The following is a 17,706-nucleotide window of genomic DNA, read 5'->3' on the forward strand; positions in this document are numbered from 1 at the left end:
CGTATTTCGATTAATAAAGGGTTTAAAAATTTAGGGCAAGATTGAAAGAAATTATGAGTTTGTATATGTATTAATTTACGGTGTCTATATTTAATTCAGAATGCACCTTATTGTGTAATTAGAGTAGTTTTTAACAATCCTAAGGCATTTTTATACTTATACTTTTATAATTTAAAATACTCATATAAGCTGTATGTGGCATATTTTTTTTTTTCGTAACCTTTATTTTTATATTTGGTTAATATGTACATACATATTACTAGATATATTCGTTTTTCGGAAATAGCTTCAATTTTTTTTTTTAATTTAGATAATATCTACGACCAAGTTAGGTTCAAAGTTTCGCCAGGAAACATTCAATTTCGACAATATCGATATAAGTAAATCAAAACACCCTTTAAAAACAAAATTTAAAGAGTTTATTTATTCGTCGAAGATATATCTGAAGGCACAACAAGAATAATTAGAGCATAAGAAAGATCCTAGCAACCATAGAGATAAGAATGAAAGATACTAGGAGATGGATTGCGTCAGGAGAAAGGCTGGTGGGCAACCAAGTGCACGTAACTACTCGTAGTTACAGAGGCCAGTACACTACAGCTAACGTCGATGTAGAGCTAGCTTATTCACTCTTTTTCTCTAATTTAAAAATATTTTTATAAACAAATAACATAACATATAAACAGCCTGCAACAAGTAGCTAACGATTAATATTTTGTGTAGTTCCCTATCGAAGTATTTATTTATTATAAGTATAATTTATTTTAATTAACCTTTTCATAGGTTTCGTGTAGGTGCCTACCTATAACTCGCTTAATCCCTAAGATTACTAACTAGTAAAAACAGAAAAAAAATTTTCTCTTACAACGTTTTAGGAAAATTATTGTAACTTGAAAAGCGAAAGAATTAAAGACATTCATTGAGCTATTAATTTACTTGAAAGAATGATCAATCTAATATTAACAATTCCTAGAAAAATTATTATAATTACATCTCTCGTTTTTATTTTGTAAAATTATCACAGAAATATAAAAATATTATATTTTACAAAAATTTATATTCCGCTATTAAACATTGATATATAATATATCAATGACATTTCATTGATATCGATGAATAATAACTGATTTGAAGAAGTTAAGTCACAATGTTAATTTATAGGCTCGAAAACCTGATGGCTGAGCGGACTGGGACGAGGGTCCCAGAGCTCTTGGTTCAGAAGGTTTTGGGTTCGATTCCCACTAGGGCTGGTCTGGTCATAATTCGCAATGGCCTCGAGAAATGAATCTTGACATTCTCACTCTGAGACTGTATAGGTCCTCAAATGAGGGGGACTTAAAACAAAACAAAAAACTTAAAGGCGCAATTATTTCATTTACATCCTTAATAAACAAACCATTTTATTAAATTAATTGATAATTAGTTTAATCTTCTGACCTTAACACTTCTATATATATTTTTTTAAATCTTATATATTGCCTTAGGGTTAAAAATTAAAAACACAATTAAACTTAATCAATATATTTTTTCTTCGGATTTTTAGGGGATCTTGTGTCTCTTCAGCTTCTATAATTTAATATTAAAAAAAATATATTTAAATACACAATTTCATACAATTAATTAGTTTTATTTTTAATCATTATTAGAAAAAAACAATAAAATAGATAATATTTTTTTTAATTTTTGACCTTATGGAAATATATGCGATTTTAACAAATCTTTGATATATATGATGTCGCAAGTAAATAAATTATAAAATAAAACTGGTGTGTAAGAAAGAATAATATTTTATATAAAAATGCATAATTGCAGGAGATGGTCGGAGGGTGCGGTCAGCGTGTAGAGTTTTAGCTAGGACACCCTGTTAACAGCCCTGATGAAGACCTGAAACTCCTTAGGTCGAAACGTCGGCATGAACAAATAATTTTTTGTTCATTGATGTTCTTTTTGCTGACCGCACCCCCTACCAATCTCCAATTATTAATCTACGGTCAACTATCTACACCTCATTTAAATAATGCATATTTTTAAAATATAAAACTGATTTGTTAAGCGATCTACTTTGTATGTAACTATGGGCTCCAGAGTATCTCAAAACGCGTATTTCCCTAGAAAATTGGAATTCGAAATTTGAAAAAAAAAAAAAAAAAAAGCAATACTTTCCCCGACTATATAATCTATATATGGTTAAGTTGAAAATAAAAATAATTGAATTTTGATTGAGTAATGTGGATAATGTAATATTTCTCCTCTATATTTCTAGAGGGTAGAGGAGGAAACTGACTAAAGTGTATGGTATTCCTGAATCAGGCACCAATTTGTGGGGTCTATCAAACCTGCTAGGTAGCTTGAGTGCTATTGTCACGATTTCCTCACCGCAACCGACGAACGAAGTATGACTCATGATCTTGGGATTCCTGACAAGAGAGCGAAGGCGTAGATGCAGGTTCACTGACCAGATAGCATAACAATGTACCGTTTGATCGCTAGTCCCTAGTTCTTCTGGGTTAATGTTATAATAGGTGTATTCATGATCATTAATTTAACATGTTAAATGGAAAAACGTATGTTAAATGGAGAAATATTTCCTTCTTTTGCCATGTTAAAACGATATAACATATAATATGGTTGAGTCTTTCACTAGGTCTGTTAAAAGAATGACGTCACGCAACAGACCAGCAGAGCTCGTCACTGTTTTATTTGTTGTGTTAGTATTGTTTTGGATGAGAGGATGGGAAATAAGAATAGTGTAATGACAGTTGACAATTAGCTCATCTTGATTCTCTTCCTCCCAAGTTATACGATCAACAAGACGCTCAATAGCCAAACTTTTACACAACTTCCACTTTTCACTCACCCTAGGCATGTTGTAATAAATTACTTTAATCAAAACTTAGAAGTAAACAATAACATGAAGTTTTGGAAGGAATGGTTATAAAGCAAGATGGTCAGAAAACCCACTAGGAGCTCTTATTCAGTTAACCTATAACATGACTTGAAATTGGGCCGCTCAAAATCCTATACTTATAACATTTAAAGTGGTTAAGTATTTAACACATCTTGAATACCCCTACTATATAATTGAAAATGATAAGGAATCGAAGAAAATTGTTCAGAATGTTCTTCCACGAGTCCTCAAGTCTCTAAATTAGAAGATAACATCTGTCGTCTCTAAAAATGCTTATCTGCTATAGCAAATAATCGCCATTAAAGTCTTGCTACACGTAGCCAAATACATAAAGAGAGTCCGACAAGTGAACTGGTATTTCCAACAGTTTCTGGGTAAATCTAAAAATACGACATAGTACAGCTAAACTTATTAAAGGAAAACTTCACATAAGTCACAACCTCAGTAATTCGCCAATTTGATTTTTTTATTAATTGACTTGTATAATAAATTTAGCGTCATTTTTAGATCCATAAATAATAAAGCAAATATAAAATAAGTCTAGACGATTTTACTTCGTAATAACGTTTAATTAAACATCACATGAATGTGCAATTAGTTTACGTAAAAGTTAGAATTTATCACAATAACACTAGTAGAACAAAATTATTTTCTCCAAACATGGTTAATTAATTTTGACAGCTTTTGCTTTAACGCATGCTTTGTTTTATAGAACCAAATAAATATTAACCATATCAACATAATATAACTTTATATTTTTCTTAATGTAAAATTATTATTTTGTTTCCAAATTGATTATTTTTAATTTGTGATTCTCTGACAGTTTATTGCGGAATTTAGCATCGCCTTTGTAGTGGCACAGAAATAGTGCGCAGGATAAACAACCTACTAGTACACATATTACCCCTATATCAAGTTTTATATTGCATTTAACTTTTACCTGATATATGAGTTAAATATTTTTTTTTTTTTAACCGGCAATGTCTTAGACTTCTTAAAGAGCAAATGTTTGCTGTTTAATTGATAATATCATAATAGCTCTGTCGATAAGATATACGTTATAGGAGATGTCTTCATCAGTACAAGGCACTTACCCAGTCCGTCATTTATATGGGAGACACGTGTACCCTTTACGTGCCAAGTTCCTGTCCCAAAAAAGACAGTCCAGCTGTCGTCAGATTTAAAAGCCGAACAGCTGGTCCACGAGTGGGTGCCGTCGATATAGAAAAGATTACAATAATGAAGACAAGGTACCGCCAGGGAAGTGATGAACATTATCTAGTGAGATTTATATGATGGTAAAAAAAGCTTTTCTGGTTAAATATGTACCTCTCGCGGAAGAGGAATATACAATCCATAACAATACATTCAGTTGGAAGATAAAACATCTGTACTGCAGTTTCTTTAAAACTACCATGATTATGATTAAATAGGTTGTTCGAGAGTAAACAATTTTTTTTTCGTTAAGCTATTTATAGTGGTTTACTTAGACCACTTGGAGTCCGGGGCGGTTTTATTTTTTAAGCTTCCACAAAAAAAAAATTATTTTTTTGTAATTAAGCAATCATTCTATTTATGAAAAAAAAACTCGTATTAAGTGGTACTAAAATTATTAAAAAAACATGAAAAACTCATGGGTTTTAGTTACGCCTAATTTTTCCATAAAATATTTATGTATTACAGTGTAGTTATATTGAATAGTTGGATAGGTAATGGATCAGGAACCCTGACTTAGCCGCTACGAAGTTGAAAGATCTATGTTTTCCAAAGCAAACAGAATCGAGTGGAGAGCCAAGGACATTAGTCGACAAAATAAATTGCCACGGCTCCTTTGTTCCATTGTGTTGGGAGATTTCAAGTTCAAGGCAACTTTATTTAGAGCTTGCCTGACATTTAGGAAGGGTGCTTCTGCTTAACATTTCTGAAGGCGAGACACTGTCAGTCAAAGGGTTAGGTTCAAAATAATTTATGGCCCAATGCAATAATATCTTATTGGAAGATTTGGACACAAAACCTTAAGTCTCTCAAATACCAGTAACTAATTAATCAGCCAATTCAGGCAACATCGCGATAGACAAATATAGGATCATATAAACGTAAGCAGTAAATCCCATAGTCTAAAAAGAGATAATGCATCCCTCCTAGAAATACACATAGAATTATACTCGGACTTTACTACTAGCGTTATAGAATGCATTTAAATTTTTTTTATGACTCTTCCGTAGATATTTTTCTATAAAAGGGGAGTTTGTTTATCAACAGGGTACGACCCCTTTTTAACCATGGCCGAGGATTAAGTTTTTATTATCTGGAACCACCACAGAAATAAAAGTCGACTCCCGAAGCTGGATTCGAGACGGCGCCACTGTAGACACAATCCAGTCAAATTCCAAAAATTTCTAATAATGATTCTTATTTGCTAGGTACTTCCAAACAAAATTTCACAACCCATCTCGACTATCCAACAATATAGCAACATATCCAAAACTGTTCATCAAGAGAGTATAAGGATCTTTCTTCGGTCTGAATCTTTTACGCAATACTTTAAAATACCTTAACGGGCTATCATTAATCGATTATTAATTATTGCTACAGTAAATTAAGGTGGCATGTTTTACAAATATTTTGTTCTTTTTTTTCGTGTCACACAATACAAAAAGTTGTATCGAGTATGAGGAATAATATTAAATTTTCTGGAAACTTTATTATATCTATATTAAATATCCGAGGCATTGACATGGTAACCGAAAAAATAAAAACTTCCAGTATGTTGAAACGTTTTACCTTAAACTTGGAGCCATACGCTGTAATTTAATAAAAACACTGGTTTTTTTTTTAAATACAAACTTCCTAAAAATTTATTAAATCAGCAGGTGGTAAAAATCTTCAATTTACCATATAAATGTCAGATGTTTGCAACTGAGCTCTTCACTTCACGTGTGGAGTACAGAACATACTCTTCAGCAGGGAGCGTATCTGTTTTCATATTCAAGAAATCAACACCGAATCCAAATACTACTACATCCTTCAGTAACCCTCAAACACTGAGGGTACTTCCTATCCGGAAACTGATACGAGTTCTCGTGACGAATGTTTCAACGCGGACTATAACTTATGTAAAAGCACCTGCGAACCAGATACAATGGCTTCTTCCACTAATTAAAGAGGTTGAGCAACAATCTGCGAACGAGTTACTCGCGACCTAGTCATTGGAGGTTGTGCAATGTTGCCTGCCGTTCACGGTTCGGCGTTTTAATTACCTACTAGGCGCTCAGTAATTTTGCCAATTACTGAAGTTGAATTCGGAAGGAACATTTTTATGTAAAGGTATTGTTGCGAAACTACGTAGTTTAAAAAAAAAATTAATTTCTTACGGCTTAGCAACAAATATTATTGTAAATCCTTAAAAAAAATAAAATTAAGAAATGGGCTAAATCTAAACCTAAAGTTAAAATAAATCGAAATACACACACCCTGTATTGGTTTATTTGTGTTAATGTTTATAAGGAACTATATTGTTTACTATGACAGATTATTAAAGAAAACAAAATGAACGCCAAAAGAAACTATGTGAAAGTGAAAATATAGAGAGGTTTACAATTACTTATTACAATTTATTCTACTACGCCAACTATACCTACTTATCGAAATTATAGTTCTGATCTATAAGGTGATAAAGAGCTTCCGGTTTTGAAACCAGACTTACTTTCGCTAGCCGAATTCGTTGATTACGGTTATTCAATCATAGTAGAGGTGGGCTTGCTTCATTAGAACTCTTTTCAAAATGTATTAATAAAAGAAAAAATAAAACAATTTTTTTTTTAATTCAATTTAAATTTTAATAAATATCTTGAGAGCTGTGCATTTTTTTTTTAATTACTAATATATCTGAATTATTTGTTTCAACTATGATGATTAATTAGACGGAATCGATTATTAAGTATGTGACTTTCTATGATACAGTGTTATTTATTTTTTTTATTAGAAAATAAAATTTAAAAAATAAACTGGAAAGCCTGTATATAAATCAAGTTAAAAGTAATATTTAAATAATAGTATAAATTAATAAATACGTCAAAGGAATATCATCTCGTTAATAATTAACTTAACAAACAATTAGCTAAACTATAAAGGATATATTTCTGTAAATCATACATGTTCTCAATAAAAGAACGCACACACCTGTTTTCGGATGGGGAAAGACCAAATGCCAGGTGAGAGGCACAACTCGAAACCTCAAGTATAACCCTCCTATTTTATTTATTACACGACGTAGTATACAAAACCTAGTCCAATCCATGATTAATTACATTTTTAATGTCAGAATTTCGTATTTACATAAAGGGTGCCCATCCCTCCAAAAGGCGCCCCTATTCCGAAAAATCTTATTGTCCTCATTTAAACAATAATAAATGGGTGCATACATTTGCATTTTTGTTTATGTAACATATAACAAGTAGAGATACGTTAGTATTTCCTTCTTCACACGTCTGAAAGCCATTCCAAACAGAAACCTTATATTAAAAATTGTATTATATTAATTATTTTTTCTAGTCCCTTTTTTCTTGGTTTTTCAAATTTATCTTTTATTATATTTTACTTGATGGGGAGCTAAATTTTCCACGGATCTAAAAGTATAATTGATATATAATCTTTGTAAAATTTGAGAAACTAATAAAAGCTTCGAAAAACTATAATACAAAGTAATAAATAATAATATAATGTTGTTAATAATACATTTTCTGGGGTAGAAACATTAAACAATTAATTAGGAAAGGGAAAACTATTAGCCTAAAAAAAATACTAGTGGTGAAGAGTAAAAAAATTTATATTGGTTGATCATTTTTACAGCAGGATGTTTTGCGTCCTCACGAATGAAGGAAGGGAAGATTTTGTAATCAACTCGTGTATCAAAGTAAATTAAAAAAATTATATCCTCAAAATCAAAAATATTTACTCACATCACATCTTTTGGTCCTCAAGTCTATTTTTTAAATAATTCATCGAAACGTTAATCCAATTTTAATAAAACATTTAGGGAATGTGCGAATTGGTACCATATTTATATCATATATTTTAATTAAATATTTATTTCATAATTTAAATCATATAGATTTCATCGGATTCGGGCAACTTTCCATATGCAAGCCCAAACGTATTTTTCTGGGAACACCAACATTTCGACAACGGCTGGTCCAATGAAGGGAAATTGGAGAATGGTGTGGTCTAACATAAACGTTATTATTTTCGAAACGCGCGTCATGTAGATATCATTCCAAAACGACAATTTATTACAATAAAATCTTCGACAAATAAAAAAAAAAAAGGGTAAAACTTTTATTTTTCATTAAAATTTATTCAAAAATAAAAGTAATAAAATGCATTCTCAAACCTTGAAATATAGGTAATTAATTATGTATATAGCTATCCCGTAAAAATAGTGAGGAAACTATACTGACCTATTTACTTGGAAAAATTTTTAATTTATATTGCATAGTGGTAATTTGTTCAAAAGAATTACATATTAATAGAATTTTTTATTACACTTAATTATTTTTTATTGTTATTTTTTGTAAAATATAATTTAAAAAAGTGAATTATTTTTTATTAAAATTGATATTAATTACAGTTATTTTAATTTATATTTTATGTAGATTGGATTGGGTAGCACCCCTGCAATAAAAAAGAAAGTTCTAGTTATTAATAGATTCCGCATAACTTTAGTATTATTTATTTATACAACAATAACAAAGAATACTGATGAGAGAGATTAACTGAGTCGAGTTAATGAGACTGCGCGTAAAATCATGTACGGAAAGTTGTATAAAAAATGTTGATAAGAGAAAACTTGAAATGGCATTAATTCTCTTTTAGAGGCTGGGGCTAGAAAGTGTAACAGTAGCCACCAACTCCATTGTTCCGATCCTATTCCTTTGTATTTTCATGTTGGTTTTCGGTTTTATGAGAAACGACTCACTTTTTGTCACGTGACTCGGAATAAATACGACTTTTACTACGCTCGATGAGAACAGTTCAGGTATCAAGCTATAGTTTAGGAATTATGAATCTTTAAGGGATATGAGAAAGCACTTCTCCCTCACTAACATAGGCATTAAAAACGTAAATATCGTATAGATGGTCTTTCTATAGATAGATTGATCCATAGATTCAGACAGCACCAGCCTGGTGGCAGACATGCGTCTAAGTCTGCATAGCTTAAAGAGATACGAAAGATGTAATTAAAAAAAGAAAGGATTACCGTAATTAAAGAGTACGTAGTAAATAAAAAAAAATTATCCAACCTGAATCAATTTTTAAACTTTAAATCCTAAATGTTATTCAAACTAAAGTTGGACTTAATGAAAACTCGCGAGACAATACTTGTACAAGAACCAAGCACGCAAGCAGGAAAAAAAATTGATTGAAAAGAATGTCAATAAAACGAACTAATTAACCAATCTAATTTATTCTAATAAAATCAAAATCAATGAAAAATATTATTTGAATAAACAAATCGCCATTAATTATCTTACAATCTATTATTTTTGCAAATTATTAACTTTTTTAATTCACGTTAACAGACCGGAAATATAAATCATATTTCTTGTGGTATTAATTTATATAAATTCAGTATCTATAAACTGCAATACAGATTTTCAATAGAATAAGTGCTATATAATATCATATGGAAAACTGAGAACTTTTTTTATAACAACTTAGTATCAAGAACACTAAATCTCAGCTTTGATGGGTCGCAATAAAAACAAAAATAGTCTAGAAGTATTGAATACATTAAAGTTAACTCATTTATCATGAGGAAAATAGATCTAAAATATATTCATCTTTCATAGCATAAAATGTTTGAATTATTATATCTTCTATAACGAAACATTAAGACATCAATCAACATGACAATATAACTAATTTATAAATTTTAAATATGTTGTAAACAACTCAATTTTCATTGTTAGTTTTTTATAGTAGTATAATAATTTATTTAGTTCCCCTTTAGTGTGACACTTAACAGAAACGATTTTTCTGAAAACGAGCATTGTTAATGTAGACAGGCACCAGTAGGGGTAGGAGGGGCGGAGATGACAATACATCACAACGTAACGAGACACTTCTTACAACAATTGTGAACTTACGTAAAGCCTCCTCTCCAACGTGGACACGTAGAATATTTTTTATTTATTTTATCGCTGACTCTGAGCCTCGATCTCGGCTGGATACCTTCTCCCGTAACTGGGCTTATAGCCAGCCCCGGAATGCAATATATCAAACCGACCGGAGATAAGTTTCATGAAAAAGAATGGTATTGTTAAATGCCAACTTTATACGGGTAGGTCATAACAGCGAGAAAGTAACTTGGTAGGAAGGTATCAACAATACCATCACAAGAAATTGTTTAGTTTCTTTTTTAGAATGGACTCCAGGTTTCATCTTTCAAATAATTTCTACAAAAAAAATATAAATATACATATATCCTGAATCGGTACCTCGAGAAGTAGAGCTTATATTTAGTTTTTAAAACATTTTCAAATGTGATTATTTTTTTATCAAAAATACAAAAATTAATGCAACACTCGATCAGATGTATACTGTACTTTTATTGTTGAATAACAATTAATATTATTTTCAGCTTTCATGGTCCATCACGATTTATAATGAATATAAACCAGCAAATATCTAATAAATAGTATTGATAGGACAATTTTAAATACATTTTATATATAACACTTAATTTTGAGAGTTTTAGAATCATAACATAATATAAAACTAAAAAGTATGGCTGCCTAACTACTAAGATTTAATATGATTGCAAATTAATAATTTATAAAGAGAAAAAAAAAATATGAATTTAAACATACCATCCATAAAGACCTAAATGTTCCTTATGTAACCGATCTAGCCCGAACCGATATTATTCCTTCCATTATAAACTCCCTAACCACCCAAACCCACTAGTTTCTAACCTTGCTTCCTCTTCCATTCCTGGCAATCCTCCGAGGCGCCTGAAAAGAAGATGGCCTCGTGACCTTATATTGTAAACTGTTTTTAGAGTTCTACTACTGGGTAGTTTCTCTACATCCTGTATCATATCATTATGATCAAATTTACTGGTTGTATTTTTTTATACAGTTGTAAATATCTTTTACCAAAAAAAAAAAAAAATAAATAAATAAAATAAAATAAAAAAAAGAATTTAAACATGTATTATAAATAAAATACAAAAAAAATCTTGTAATAAAAAAAAAATCCTACCTACTAAATTGAACAAAAACATTTTATAATGATAAAATATAAACGTATATATGCATCAATGTAAACATCTAACAAAATAAAAAAAAATTGTTCTTATACCATTTTTTTAAAAATATTTTATTTCTAATACTTGGATGGTTGTAAATATTTACTCCTAACGTGAAGATATATTTACTTTGTTGTTTTTCTTTTCTTCAATATTGCATAAACTATTGTTTGTTATACTTTTTTGAATTTATATAGTGAGAAGGGCCCCGTATAAATAAATATAAGCATTCCATGGTTATTATTAGGTGGATATAATAGATAATGTCTGTCTGAATTATAAGCTGTTATTAAAATAGGTGAGAGAAAAAAACAAACATATAACTGTTATACTCCTCAATTGACCATCCCTCAGAACACTATGCATACAGAATTCGTTCTTTTTAAATGAAAGTGAGTATTATAACCATTATTATAATAGTCGTTCGAAAATATGAGTTATGTGGCCATTTACCTTTCTGAGACTATTTGCCTTTGGGACTTACAAGGGTACCAAAACTAAGAGGTTCTACTTTTAGCACTTGTTCCCCCAGCTGCACAGATAAATTACCTTACCTGCTGTGCCCTTGTCAAATTTCTCCTTGCATATTTCTTGTTTATTGCTACTTACTTTTAGGACCGTGCAAAGAGTACTTAACTCAGGTATAGAAAAGACCTTTTCGGAGTAACTCAGACAAAGAACAAATATTCTAAGAATTTTTAACTTTTGGCCCACGTGTCTCGTTCCATTCTCTTCTATTTTAGGATTTTTGAAACACGAGGTAAATTCTACCAACGAGTAAAACCGAGAAGATATAATGAATGACTATTTATATTATAATTAGCAAAAAATGTTTAATAAACACGATCTTATTAATAGGGCCATCTTTAGTTTGTATTTTATTAAATACATATAAATTTATTAATTAAATAATTATTAAAACTAGTAATTTCCACCTTTTTTTTTTTTTTAATGTTTGTCTAATTTAATTCAAGTGTACTTCCAAAGCGACTAGAATTATTAAATATTTTAAATTAATTTCTTTGTTTAACTGCTTTAAGTTCTTTGGTAATTGAATATTAAAAAATCAAAATTTATTTAATTTTTTTTTAAAATGATGGCTATTTAGGTTACAAAGTCATAATGAGAAATACTTCGAAACTGAACCAGTTAATTGTATGAAAGGATATCAAAATATCATCTTTTAGATTAACGTTATTATAAAATTACTGCTACCATATAATGCTTACACAATATTTAGCCGTATTATTGAGTTTTAAGTTAAAAATAAATTGACTTCCTATTTAATTCTGATATTTTAAGGACTCACAATATTTACCATAGCGATTATCTTTTGTTATTTTATATATGAAGCAATACATTAAATTCAAAAACAAATTTTCCTGTAACTCAATTATAATATTCAATCATAATATAAAAAATGAAATCTTATCTTAGACATTGAATATAAAATAATTGATTAAATGTGCAATCACTTACTTTTTTCCAAATTGGGGGAGTTCCCAAGATGTAAAAAATAACACTGAATGACGCCCGAGAGTATTAACACTACGTTACTTGTGATTTTAAAATAATAATAATGATATATATATATATTGAAATAATAAAGTTACCAAACTAAAGTAAAATCTCGAGAGATGCTTTCTGTACACGTACAACCAAGCAACTGGAGATTTGGAGGGGTAGTTGTACACCAGGTACCAAAGAGGGGTTTGGAAATAGCGGTAAAATTTATATTGCACACTGGTAGAGGGGTAGCACATGTTTTCCAAACAGGTGTAGTTTCAAAGATTCTGCTTTTTATATTTTCAGAACAATTATAATAAAATTAAGGTTTAATAGCGACTAATTTCGACCCAATGGTCTTGTATGTTATTGCAAAAATATTTGAGCAAATTTACAAATGGATAATATTAATACAGTAATTTTTAATCATCCAATTAATAAAGGAATGTTTGGAAGATTTATTTATAGTTTTGCTTTCAGCTAGGAAAAAAATTGATTTCCATAATATAATACCTTAGATATAATAATTATAATAAATATTTTTTTTCTTTTGCAGGTAAGAAAACATGAAAATAGTGAATTTCCACTTTTACTGTAAGTAAAGTCTAGTCCCACTAACTTCAATATTATTAACTGAGTATTATAGGGTATATAATTAACTAATAAATTTATTTTAGTATTATCCGTACATACTATTATAATTTGGTATAATACTCTATTGATCATGTTTATTTTATTTATTAATATAAATTTAGTCTATAACATAAATTTTCTCAGATATATACGTTCAAATTTATTTATTATTTTTTTATTAAAAATCTGAAGTTTCGGAAATTACCTTTAATTTCAGGATTTTTTGTCAAAAACTTTAATCATCCAAAAATAAATAAACATAATTGGACATTTATTTTAATTCTCTATTTAAATTATTATTAATTAAAAAAACTATGTATGTTCCTTGTATAACAAATTTTATATATCACACATTCTACTTGGTTTTCAGTGTATCTAATTCTATTAAGCCATTTTAAAAAAATAAATAAAAAGAAATCACTTAACAATTTCAACTATCTTCCTCACAATGCATTTTAAGGAATCAAATTTGATTATTGTCCTAAACCTTATTATGGGGCCGCCCGTAGCTCAGTGGTTTGGCACTGTCTTATCATTCTAAAACATTGGCGGTGCAGCTTCGAATCCATCCTGTTGCTTAGACTTTTTTATTGAATGGCGGTCCCACAAAAATAAAAACTTTGACCCCAAAACATGGTGAAAATGATGGAAATAATAACAAATGAATTTATAACTGGCTGTATGGAAAAATTCTAATTGCCATTAAAATAATAATTCTTATTCTCTTATCTGTTTTTCTAGGCCTTATATATTTTACTGTACTTACCTTTCTAAATAATTTATATTTAATAGAATATCAAACTGAGTGAAATAAACACTATTTATAAATATGTTTTCAGTTTTTTTATTTACTTTATATGCGTTTCTTTAATTTATTTATGTAAAATTATATATAAAAATATAAAATTGAAGTTATCAAGAATCTTTTTAGTTTTCACACCGTTTCTTTCAAATCATCAAAAATTAAAAAAAAAAAATCGATTCTTGATGATTAATGCCCTCATAAATTCGTCATAAAATCTCATTTAATATCAGAATCCATAAAAAATAAAAATTATCTCTCAAGAATATCTAGAATTATATGAGCAGGAGAAGACAAACTATATTTTATTACCAGATAGGAAAAAAGTTATAAATATATTTAAGAATAATAATATATGGCCTTTAGAATTCTATAGAAATCCCCCCCTTTACTTCCTGCTTGTATTACTGTACCCATCTTCCATTCGTGTTAGTAATTTAACATACCACCTACTTATTTATTGATTTGTTTTCTATAGCTCCAATTATTTTAAGCTATATTATTTTTAGTTGATTTTCAAATAATCATAATTAATTATTAAAATTATAACTCATAACTTACCATCATTAGGCCGAATGTTGAATTACCGTTAATACTTTTAAAAAATCCCTAGGGCCTTGAATGGTAACTCAGCGGTTTAACAATATATATTTTTCCTAAAATATAGTTTTTTTTTTGTTTTCTTTTTTCAAAATTTTAATCAAGTCTTACATAATGATTTTCTAGATTGTAACCTATGTGACTTAAAATTGATGGTAAAAATATAGCTAAATGGGATCTATTAATATTCTTTCAACAAAATTCTTTTTATAGGTCTGTATTTTTCTTCAAAGTCAGATAAGTGCTTTTTATTGCACAATATGCAGACAGATACATGCATTACGTTTTGTGTTGACAAACGTAATGCAAGAGTTCTTACATCGTCTACGAGTGCTGTTGCCAACACTCGTGGTAAATACATCATTTAATGTGGTTTTCTTATCAGACCACGCATGAAAAAATGAGTCCTCAAACAATATATTATTTAGAATATTAATGGACTAGTAAACGCTTACTACTTCAGAAGATTAAATCTTGGTAAGGAAATCAGATATATTAATGTATTTTTTCTGTATATGTATTTTAAAAAACCGATTACGAGTTAACCTTACAGAAATAGCTCTAAGCATTAAGAACTAAAATCTAATTAGCGTTTCAACTAATTACAGAAGAGAATGGCCTAGGGAATTATGCATAGCTGTTGTTTTATATTCAACATCTTGTTTAAAGCACAGAAGCTCGAAACAGAGGCCGTAAGCATTGCATGACCAAGCTAGTTTCACCTCTATGATCCTCATGTAATACCGTGGTTCTCATTAGAACGTAACCCAGTTACGAGTCTTGGGAAATTCATTGCAGGTGTAGACACTACAATAGATGATTTATAAAGTAATTAATTATTATACCAAAGACATTGAACTGGAAGTAAGAAACCGCTCTGGCGTTAATAGGTCATTTAGTAATATACAAAAAAATCGAAAACGTGAAAAATCGATTGTATAAAGTGGCAGTTCCGGTAGGTAAATTTTATCAAAAATGTCACATTCCAGGCATGTACCCAACATAAAATGACTAATGATTATCTAAATAAAATAATAAAAGGACTAGTCTATATAGACACCTATATAGACACCTGAAAATCCAACAATTACCCGCTAAGGTGAAAAATACCCGAAATTGGACAACACTGGAAGGGACTCAACAACTCCAGTGTTGCCATGAAGAGCCGCAACAACTCCAGTGTTGCCATAAAGGGCTGCAACAACTCCAGTGTTGCCTTCAAGGGCCGCCACAATCCTAGTGTGGCCAGTAAAGACTCCCACACAAAGTTATTATTATTAATTTATATAACTGTTTTGGGGAAGATACTGATTAAATTACAATTACAACATTAGTAAAGCAATGACTAATTAATAAATTTTGTCTTTATTATATTTTTCTAGTTTGTTACTCTTCTCATATTTTCTTTCTTTAACTTCCTCGAACAAGTGAGTCAAATCTCATTGGCTTAGTCATTCATGACAACCTTGCGCAGTTCGGGAAGGAATTAAAGTTCAATCAGCAATGCTATTTTCGTTCCTTGTGAAAAACATTATCATCAAAACACTAACGCGTCGTTAATTACGTCTTTTGTGCAGGTATAGACAGCATTAAGATATTTTATTTCGCCACTTGACTGTAGTATGTTCACAGGGCATTTTTCATTATCTTAACCAGAAAATTGTATTTAATTAATGCTTTTATAGACAAAAAAGCTGAAATCACTAGTTTATGAAAGTTAATTCCCCCCCCCTACTACTATTTCCACATTCTCATGTAAGAAAAACTATGTTTTATTTAAAATATACGCTAAAATTAATTTTACCAAAAAAAAAAAAAAATAAATAAATAAAATGAATCACGATTTTGTTTTGTTTATTCAATATGTATTTTGTTGAATTTCAAGCAGGATTTTAATATATCCACAAAATTAAATAATAATGAGTATAAAATAAATTATATACAATGTTCGTCCATTGTTTATTAATCAAACTAATACATTACTTGAAAAATAATTAGATAATATAATACGTAATAGAAGTTAGTAAAATATTAAAGATATTTAACTATTTATAAAATTTAATAATCTTTCGTATAACCTATGTAATATTTGTTTATAAACAAAAATAATAAACAAACAAATAAAAAAAATCTGTTTTTATCTTTATTTATTTAAAATTCTAAAGAAAAACCAACACATACTTACCAAATTAGTTAAACAAGAACTATAATAAATTTCAGAATTGAAAAAACAAATAATAAGCCAACTATTAGCAATGAAAATAATCTGAAAGAATAATAAATTATCTAAAAGATGGAGAATAAAAGACCATTACAGAAACTGAATTTCAATTTTCAACCATCCAAAACTCCAAATAATTAAATGAACAAAAAATAAATTTATCAAATTAAGAGATGAATCCTATATAAAAATAATTTAAAAATATAAATAATGTTCTAAACGAAAATTATTATTCCAAAAAATAAATAAATAAATTATATTAAAAATATTTTAAAAAAATTAAATGAAATAATATAAGATATCCCAATAATAAATATTTTGATAGAGAGGTAGTGAGGACAAATGAAATAATAAACCCAAAAAACAATAAAAAATTATATTAATAATAAAAAGCATGATTAGTTAATAATGAAACATGGAAAAATACAAAAAATATCTAAAAAAAATTGATTGTTTCATAATTAAAAATAATATTTTTAAGAATATTGAGATGTATATCCATCGAAACATAAATGTTTTATTATATAACAATATATTAGTATTGGAAGAAGATAGTTGACCGTATGAAGTAAATTGGAGAAAGATAGTACGGGTGGCGGTCAATAAAGGTATCAAAATATTTTTAAAAAATATTTGTTTTTAACCAACGTTTCGTCCCCACTTGGCAGGGCTTCGTCAGGGCCCTATAAGAATCACGTACTGATGTCAACCGACCTTTTTTTTTT

The 17,706-nt window shown here is 29.0% G+C and overlaps 1 protein-coding gene across 1 annotated transcript in view; it reads left to right on the plus strand.

Annotated features, from left to right (window-relative positions):
• Window positions 1-17,706, plus strand: part of Sclp (leucine rich repeat containing protein 20 sclp) — a 60,294-nt gene that overhangs the window by 17,300 nt on the left and 25,288 nt on the right. The gene's annotated exons all lie outside the window — the stretch shown is intronic.

Source organism: Halyomorpha halys, unplaced genomic scaffold (genome assembly GCF_000696795.3).
Source record: "Halyomorpha halys isolate HHAL.00 unplaced genomic scaffold, Hhal_1.1 Scaffold1010.1, whole genome shotgun sequence".
NCBI classification, from domain to species: Eukaryota; Metazoa; Arthropoda; class Insecta; order Hemiptera; family Pentatomidae; genus Halyomorpha; species Halyomorpha halys.